Below are 9717 nucleotides of genomic sequence, written 5' to 3'. Positions count from 1 at the left end.
GGATTCCCTCGATTGGATTGGCGTATGTAATAATTTCGCCACCATCGAAAGAATGCTTCAGAGCATGCAAATGATGTTGAGAAATATGTAGGCTCGAACACAGTTGTTCTCTTGGCTTGAATTATGGATTTCCACACAGGTTCGATCAGAGGAATTTTCCATTCACTTATACTTTTGAACAAGGAGCTGGGTTTTGATTGAACCATACCAAACTGTCTAGCTACATGGTTAGGTTGATAACCATATACTCCATAAGGGCTACCAGGTGTAAGTCTGCTAGATAGATAGGTAGGGGTCAAATAAGCTTCCCATATAGCATTGATTTCTGTTTTATTGGCTTTTTTCGAAGTAGTAGGAAAGTCCTCTTTGAACCAGTTAGGTCCATATTTCCTAGTGGTAAATGGTGCCATCATAGGGGTGAAAATGGAACAATCAAGCAGGGTTGTATAAGCATTTTCAAAAAGTTGTTGTGAAGACTTGTTCCCATCGGGGTGAAACATAGCTAAGCCTATACCTTCAGTGGTCTTGTCTGAGTATGCTGATGTGTAAGAGGAAGGTAGGATCGAAGCAAGTTTTGATCCAAAAGTGGCTAAAAGCCATAGTTGAAACAACCATATGGGTCCTGATACAACTAAATTTCCACCAGTTTGGGGATAATCTCTAAGATTATTAGTTGTTTGGTTAAGGGTTTCATATAAAGAACCTAGAATCAGTTTGCTTAAACAGATATCTGTTCCTTCATGCAACTGACTAGCTAGACACATGAATTTCTTAGGGACTTGTACTGACCTTGAGCAAAAAACATGCATAGATAACCAGTAGGTCAAAAAAGCTACATGTTCATCTGCAGATACTTCAGCACATTCGGTATCATGGTTGTTAGCTATAAATAAACCATAGGCAGGGCTATCGAAATTTACTGAGTATTGAGAAGTGGTAACATCTGGATTAAAGGTGTATCCAGTTGGTTTTAAGCTAGTAAGGCCAGCCACATCTAAAAGGGTAGGAGTGAGCATTCCACATTTCAAGTGAAGGCTGTTGTTCGATGGGTTCCAAAAATGTAAAGCAGCAAATATCAATTCATTATGGTATTTTGGACCATATCGAGATATTTGGATGAGATCAAAAATCCCTTTCTCTTTCCAAAATTGGCCCTTTTGTTTTTGAACTTTGTCTAACCAAGCAATGTATTCTGGATAAGTTTTCGGTTCAGTCCTAATTTTGGATTTTACAAAACTTAGGTCAAAAGGACCTTTTGTGAAAATTAAAGGAGGTTGAGTTTCAATGCATGGGAAAAGAGAGTTAATCTCTGGAGTTTCAGGTTCTAGAGAAATGGGGCCTAAAAATGCATATGGAGTATCAGTACAAGGGATGATTACCTGGGTTTTCCAGATAGCTTTTTCAGCTTCATTGATCTCTGGTTCGTTCATAAAAGCAGGAGCAGCATTAGCGATTTCTTTAGTAAAATCAATGGGTTCTTCGCGATACACATGAGAGGTTCCTGCTGCGTTCGTCATTGTTTAAGTGTTTTTGTGAGAATTTGATGAATAGTTCGTGTTTAAAGATAGGAGTTGCAGAAAGTTCAAAGTTTTTTCTTCGAGAGAACTTTTTTGGCGGAGAAGAGGAACAGTGAAAGTGAAAATGAAATGGTGAAAAGTGAAAAGAGTAAAGGTGAGTTTGCTTCTATATGGACCTTTGATCATGACACATGTCAAGATCTTATTTTAACAGTTTTACCATTAAAGTGTTGTCTTTTCCAATGATAGAGAACGTGGCCCACTAACTAAGATTGTGGGGTCAGTATTTAAAGGAAATTTGAATTAGTTTTGAATTAAATACTGACATCATTCATTTCGATGGAGAATGTTAGTTTTTTTTTTTAAAAACGTCTTTTTCTCCTTCGGTGAAATCGAAAATGGCGTTTCTGGGGGGCAATTTGTTAGCCAATATATTTTACTAGCTGTAATAAATGTGGTCAAAGTATAGTTGACCTAGATTTAAAGAAGATTCGAACAGAGTGTTGTGTTGAAAGCAAATATGGGTTCGAAGATGCTAGAAGACTTCGATAAAGCAGTTTTCGAAGGTGGTTATCAACAGTTATTCTTTAAGTCAGTTTTTATTTTAAGTTTGTTTTCAAATAAGTAAAACTGTCGACTTGTGGCAGTTGTAGTTTGAATTTCAAAGAAGTGTAGTTATTTCTAGACTTAGTATAAATAGTAGTTTTTCATAGGAAAAACAGGTCACAATTCCGTCATACAAACTTATACTCAAAGTATCCGTATGGAAGCGAGAAACGAGTCACAAGTTGCAATGTATGAATCTGTGTACCAACCTTTGTTTAATCAATGCAATTTACCCTTTGTTCTTTAAGTGTTCTTGCACTTTACTTTATTAAGTTCGATTGAGTTCAAGTGGATTGAATTCGATTGTTTTTATCATATTTCTTATATTTTTGACATCAAAAACGCAGAATTTCTAACAACAAGAACAAACACAATATGTCCTAAGATTTACTGGTTGATCTTGCAAGTTACCATTTGTAAACCAGCGGTTGTTTACGAAAATCCAACGTAAACAGCAGTAAAGCAGTTTGGGCCTAAAGAGATGTGGACCATGGTAAAACAAGCTGGACCGGTTCAGGAACGGGTCGGTTCAACCGAATCGGTCCAACAAGAGTTAAACAAAACTGGTTTTTAAGGCTTCTTCTTCTTAAACTCAGCAGCGGTGCTGCTATTTCTTTCCTTCATGTTATAAAAGCTTCAGAATAACCAAACCACTCTTTTTCTACTCTTAATCTCCATTTTCTTCGAAAATCAAATCAAACAAGCAGACAAAGTTCATCCAAAGCGAGATCTACAGATCAAGAGAAAATATGGTATGAATCAAAGATTACCTCTTCCCTTTAGATCGATTTCCTCTTCTTGACCTTGATTTCGAACTGAATCTTCTTTCCTCTTGATTTTGATTTCGGACTGGATCTTGCTTCTGGTTAATGCATCGAATTCGACGACGTAAGCTCCAATTGCGACAGCAACAAGAGTTTGATGAGGATGAAACGAAGCCGCGTGAGGCTGCAACGTACTCCACTCCGTCGAATCACGTTGATCAATTTCAACCTAAATTCTCAATCTACAACTCCATCCAATTGTGAAAATCACAAGATGATGAAGCGGAAATGCAGAATTCAGGCCTTGCACGCGGTTTTGATGATGCGAAGAAGAAGAACGAATTTAGTTATGGAATTGAAGGAGAAGCGTTCACTGTAAAAGGTTTGGTGTAAATGATATTGTGATGAGGAATTAGATGTGAATGTGAATTGAAGATTGATGATGGAGATTGAAGGTAGTTATGGAGGTTAAGAGGTGAAGATTGAAGATGAAATTGTAATGGTTTTGTGGTTGTTTATGGTGGTTGAAAATTAGAGGAGTTAGTTAGGGTGGTTAGAGTGGTGGAGAGAAGTGGTTAGGGTGGTTAGAGTGGTGGAAGTGGTGGAGGAAGTTTGTTGGGATGGAAGGAGAAAAGAGTCACGTGAGAGAAGAAAGGAGGGAAAAAATGAGAAAAAAAGTTGGTGATTTTCTTTGTGGAATTTGTAAAAAATGATTGGTTGTGTTGAAAATTGACCATGGGTTTGACCTTTATAGGTGAGCTCATTGGCCTTGGACCAATAGGATAGAGACATGTGGCACTTGGACTCTAACAAACTTTTGTGGACTAATAACATTTGGACACGTGGCACTTGGACTTAACACACCTAAAAAGGATTAAAATGCAAATAACAAGAGTACGAGGACAAATATGAAAATTAAAACTAAAATTGAATTGAAAAAGTAAATTGAAAATTGACGTAAAGCGAGACGATTAAAAGCAACAAAGCAGATTAAAATGAATCAGAGATTTTATGTGAAATGACCAAAATGCCCCTAGGGACTAAAATGACTCGAAACGACTCAAATGCAATTTTAAAAGGGATTTTTAACAGAGAATTAAAGCAAACATTTATACAAGCAAATTAAAAGACTCAGAGACAATTTTAAGAGTTTGAACAGGGTTTTGACACATGAAAAGACTAAAATGCCCCTAGGGGCAAAACTGACTCAAAATGACTTCAAATGCAATTTTTTGAAATGGATTTTGACATGAAATTGAAATGAGGACTTATTCAAACTACTTGAAAGGACTCAAATAAATTTTTAAAAGACTGAAAGAAATTTTGGCATAGGAAATGACTACAATGCCCCTAGGGGCTAAACTGACTAAAAAATGACTCAACTGATATTTTTGAAATGAATCTTGACATGAGATTGAAACAAGGACTTATACAAACCAATTTAAAAGACTCAAACAATTTTCAAGGATTAAAATGAGTTGAATGCAGGAAATGACTAAAATACCCTTCTATGTGAATTTTGCAAATAACATTGAAATAAAAGGCAGAGAAAGATGTAATTAGGGATGGGAATAGGCCAGGCCGGCCTACAGGGGCCTACAGCCTAGCCTACGACAGGCCAGGCCAGGCCAGGCTTTTTTCTTAAATAGAGAAGGCCTAGGCTTTTTTTTTAAGCCTATTTAGCTTAAAAGGCCAGGCCACATGCCTCTCAAAAAGCCTCTTAAGCCTATTAGGCCGGCCTATTTAAGTAATATGAATAATATTATTTATTATTATATTATATTTTGTACTTTGAATTAAAATATAAAATTGCAAACTTTTTCAATAATTTAAGCTTTATTAGTATACATTAATTTTTTGTATATATAAATGTATTATTATAAACTAGAATAGAAATATGATACAATTTATAGTCGAATTCCCTAAAACCTCGTGTTGATTATCAAAAGGGAGTTCAATCTAATTGAACTACTAGTTCGCTAGTTCATTTCAACTTATATCACATCGCTTATTTAAAGATGTGCATAAGATATAGGCTTTTAAACAGGCTAGCAGGCCGTATCAGGCTTTCAGAAGGCCAGACTTAGGCCTAAAATGTAGGCCTATGACAGGCCGCAGGCCAGGCTTAGGCTTGAAAAAAATATGGCAGGCCAGGCTTAGGCCTTGCAAAGCCTAGCTCGGCCTAGCCTATTCCCATCCCTAGATGTAATTGATCAGAGACATATCAAATGACTTGAAATGCAAGAAAAGAAGAATTGAGTTAGTATTTTTAGGTCCAAAATTAGGGTATAACAGCTGCCCCTATTTAAGTTTCTTTGTCCGGAGAGTCAAGAGACGAAGTCTTTGAGTTGACGGGACGAAGATACTTAAATATTAACATTTGCACTGCTTTTGGACATAAAAGAAGAATTGAGTTAGTATTTTTAGGTCCAAAATTAGGGTATAACATTAGGGTCTAGATCCATGTGGATCGGAGAGGATTAGGGTTCCGTCACCGGAATCTTCACCGGCGGTGGTCAAGTCCGCCGGAGAAGACGACGGAATCTTAGAGAGAAGTGAGAGCTTCTCTCACTAGATTTGAGAGAAAGAGAGAGAACAAAGAGTGCAAATGACCTTAGACCGGTCTATTGCACTTATATAGGTGCATGAACCAGACCGGTTCGTTTGAACCAGTCTGGTTCACCCCTGGGTCTTGAATCTCCACCGTTAGATCTAGGGTTAGTGTTCCTGGATCAATCCTACGTTCCATAAGCTCCCTGATGATCCAGGATCCATATGTGTGTGGGCTTGGGCCTGTTTTCTGTACTGGATTTCGTTTTACCTATTTTCTTGCTATTTTAACACTGCATGTTGTTGTTTACACCACTGTTTCACTTGAAAACTTTGTTGAACTTCCTAAAAATTTTCCTAATTGTTTTTTTGTATTTTTTTGTAATTCTTGATCTGTTTTACATAATAAATCTTGATTAAAAAGATGTGTGATATTTTCTTGTTAATTGTTTATTACTTTTTGTTAAAATTTGTGAAGTTTCGCATGTGTTTGAGTCTAAAAATCCTTTAAAATTCTAAAAAGAATTTCATGTATATTTCTTGTTAGTTTTGTGATATTTTTGTGATGATTTTGCATATTAAAAAATTGATAAAAAATAATGTGATACTTTTCTTGCTACTTTGTGATATTTTACATTAAAAATTTGTGAAAGGTGCATGTTCTTGATCCCTAATCATGATACATGATATTGATTTGTGAAGTGTGAATTTGCAATGGATTTCTTGCTGTTTTGAAGTGTTTTTACTGCATGTGAATATATTGTATGTGTTTGCTTGTTTTACAAGTCATGTTAATATTGGTTTGTGAAGATAAAGTGCCAAATATGTTTAAGCATATCATAATTCTTAACTTGAATGTGTTCTTATAATCCTCACATTATTGATTGTAATAAAGCCTTTAGGAGGTTGTCATGGTGTGAGGATTATAGGTCATATACTTGCTTTGATGTTATGATAAATTTTAGGCATATCTTTACTACTTTTAGGTTAAGGATTTTATCTTTTTTTGTCAAGTTTTTTTTAGTGTTTCTTTTGCTTATAATTTCCATTCTATGATACTCTATGGTACTAACCACTTTACTTCATGTTTCATGCATTCCATAAGGCATCTCATCCTCCATCTTATATTCTTGGCCTTTATCTTTCTTACACTTTAAAACTCATGCAAAATTTAGAGTGTAAAACCTATGAATTCTTGTACTTTACCTTATGCTTTTAAATTCCTTGCAAGACCATAGAATGTAAACTAGGGCATATGTAAAGGACAATGGACTCTAATGATGTACACCGACACAAGCACCGACACATGCACACACATCACATGGATATTTTAGATGTATGTTTAGGGAATGTATGTTTAGATGTATGCTTAGGAATCGCGGTACTTAGAAAAATTCTCTTTTCCAAAAAATATGAACAACGTCACTCAAATAATTTTCTAAATAAACTTTGGGATCAAAATCCCATTGATTTTCCCTTTATTTTCTTAAACAAAATCTTTAATGAATTTTAATCATACTTAGAGTTCTTTTGCAAAAAATGACTAACTCAACCTCATATTTTCACAATCTCATGCCCTTGAGGCCTCTCTCTCTCTTATTCTTCAAAACCCCATTTTCAAACTTAAAATCAATCAACAAAAACAAAAAACATTTTTGGAAGAGAACTACGGTGGATTTGATCCCTTAAAAGGGTACGTAGGCAAGGAACCAATATTCCTTCAATTCAAATAAAACAAAAATTCAAACATCTTCTTCTCCCTCCAATTCTTCACTTAGTAAACCCTTAGGTGTAAATATCATTTTTCAAATAGCATTTAAAAATAAAGCGCGCGCGTAGAAAATAAAGACGGTTCCTATAGGATACTATAGTCGTTATGGGTGCCTAACACCTTCCCGTAGCGAAAACAACTCCCGGACCTCGATTCTCAAGGGTTTTGCTTATTTTTCCCTTCCCAAGAAAAAATTGAGATATCAAAGGTTAAAAAGGTTCAAACATAATCAATGTTTGACACCCGAAAACCAAGATAAAACAAATCTGAATTGATTCGAAATACCCAGGATGATGATTGATACGATTCAGATTAAAATGAATCGATTCAGTGTAAGTTAGGGAGTTTTCATGATACGATTTAGATTAGATGACTCGATTCAGGAGTGAATCGATTCAAGATATGATGAGTCGATTCACACGAAGTAAGAGAGTTTGTGTGATACGTTTCAGATAACTGCGAATCGATTCACCTATGCAGAAACTGAATTTTAACAGTTAATGGAGAAAATTTAGACAAACGAGTAAAATGAACATCATGCCACACATCACTAAGGTGCTTTAACAAGTTATAAGTCTAAGCTACAAAGTGATAAACAATATGCTAGGAAAAACAAGCTTGCAATTATGATTTATAACATCATCAAAATGACGGTTGGCAAAACAAGCTTCACTACAGTTGAACATTGGTGATTTTTGGCAATGTTACTAATATGAATTTCCTGTTCTCCGGTTTTATAAGAAATCTAGAAAATTCAATGAGTATTTTTATTTAACAAGAAAATACAATGAGTATTAATTTCTTGATTTTAAACTATTCTTACTTTTTACGGTCTTAATTACTCATATATCCTTGTATAGATGTTAACAATGCATAATAATCTAGTAATTTTGCTTGTGTTTGTAGAATGTGGGAACATGAGTACGAGAATAAATAAACTACTTTTAAAAGAATTTTGAATACATTTATTTCTTACAATTCTTTATAGTTAGAATTGATTGTCTTAATTATTATAAGTTTGACCATGATTATTGAAGGTAAAAACATTTCCTTTTTATATAAGAATAATAAGGAATAAAATATGAAATCATTAAAAGACTTTTTTTTACATTAAAAATAAACAAGAAAAAATAAAGAGTTACCAAAAAATCGTAACAGGTTTTGTCTATAAATTAACGCATACTTGCAAAGATCAGTCATTCTAAATATCCACAAGAACATCATATACATACTCATATTTAAATTAAAATGATGGTGAAGAAATTTATTTCTCTTTCTATGGTTGTGATGGTTTTAGGCATGTTAGTAATAACATTGGATGCACATCAAATTGATGATGTGAGTTGCACTTCGGCTCTTTTTTCCTTGTTGCCATGTCTGCCTTTTTTGCAGGGAGTTGGCCCTGCTACACCAACTAGTTATTGTTGTGCAGGAGCAAATGATTTAAATCAAAAGGCTAACACTACTCAGATTCGAAGGGATGTGTGCAATTGCCTCAAACCGGCTGCATCAAGATTTGGAGTTAACCCTGATAGATCTAAACAACTACCACACCTTTGCAACATTAATCTTAGTGTTCCATTTGATCCAAGCGTCGATTGCAACACGTAAGTTTTTCTTCCAAACTCACACATATGCATACTTTTTTTAATGTTAAAAGTGATTTAATAATTGTTTTTGTAAATGGAATGAGTTAAAACGATGAACTCCTTATAATCTAACCTTACATCTCTTCTTGCAACACACAAAGCCTAATTACTATTTAATTTCTAGCACATTTTTATTTTGTTCTAAGCTTATTTTTTTTTTCATTTTTGTGTAGGGTTCAATGATTCAACAATATGCGACTTGAAGACCGTAAAGAAACATCAAAGGTTCACCAAGACAACAATAAATGTATCAATAAGCAAAGTGATAAATTGTAACAACCATTTAATGCTGGTTAACTTTTCTGACTTTTATTATTAATTGAAAAAAAAAATTATGTCATTACCATTTGTTTCATTATTTTGAAGCTTGATACGTTATTTCAGGGATTAAATCGTATATAAAAAACTACGAACATATAATTATATTCTATAAAATCGAATGATAACAATTCAATAAAAAAAAAATTAATTAATATTTACACTAGCTTTATGAAGAGTTTTTACATTGTCAATCACTACTATTTGTTAGATCTTTAAAAACATTTGTCTTTAATCACTACTACTACTATTAGTGAAATTCTGGCGCACTAGCAACTAAATGCTCTATGCGTTGTTCCAACACCAATCACAGATTACGGATGTTGAGTGATAGAGTTTTAGCAAGTGTACTAAAAATGTATCGAAGTAATAAAATAAGTTCGTATCCACGAAGACTGTGTTAATCTCAACTTAGCAATAAAGTTAATATATAGGATGTGTAAATTTTATAAGGGCCTGAGGCAGTAGGTTTGTGTGCATAAAAAGTAAATAACAGAAAATAAAGATTGGTTTAAAGAATAAGAGAGAGATGAGATCAGGTC

The 9717-nt window shown here is 34.2% G+C and overlaps 1 pseudogene; it reads left to right on the top strand.

The window, feature by feature from the left end:
* Positions 1 to 8456: 8456 nt before the first annotated feature.
* LOC146938506 (non-specific lipid-transfer protein 1 pseudogene) lies at positions 8457 to 8819 on the top strand (annotated as a pseudogene).
* The last annotated feature ends 898 nt before the right edge of the window (positions 8820 to 9717 follow it).

The sequence above is a fragment of the Medicago sativa genome, chromosome 3 (assembly GCF_051527215.1).
Source record: "Medicago sativa cultivar Bolivia chromosome 3, Bolivia_mono, whole genome shotgun sequence".
NCBI lineage: Eukaryota > Viridiplantae > Streptophyta > Magnoliopsida > Fabales > Fabaceae > Medicago > Medicago sativa.
This window is presented reverse-complemented; position numbering and strand designations above follow the sequence as displayed.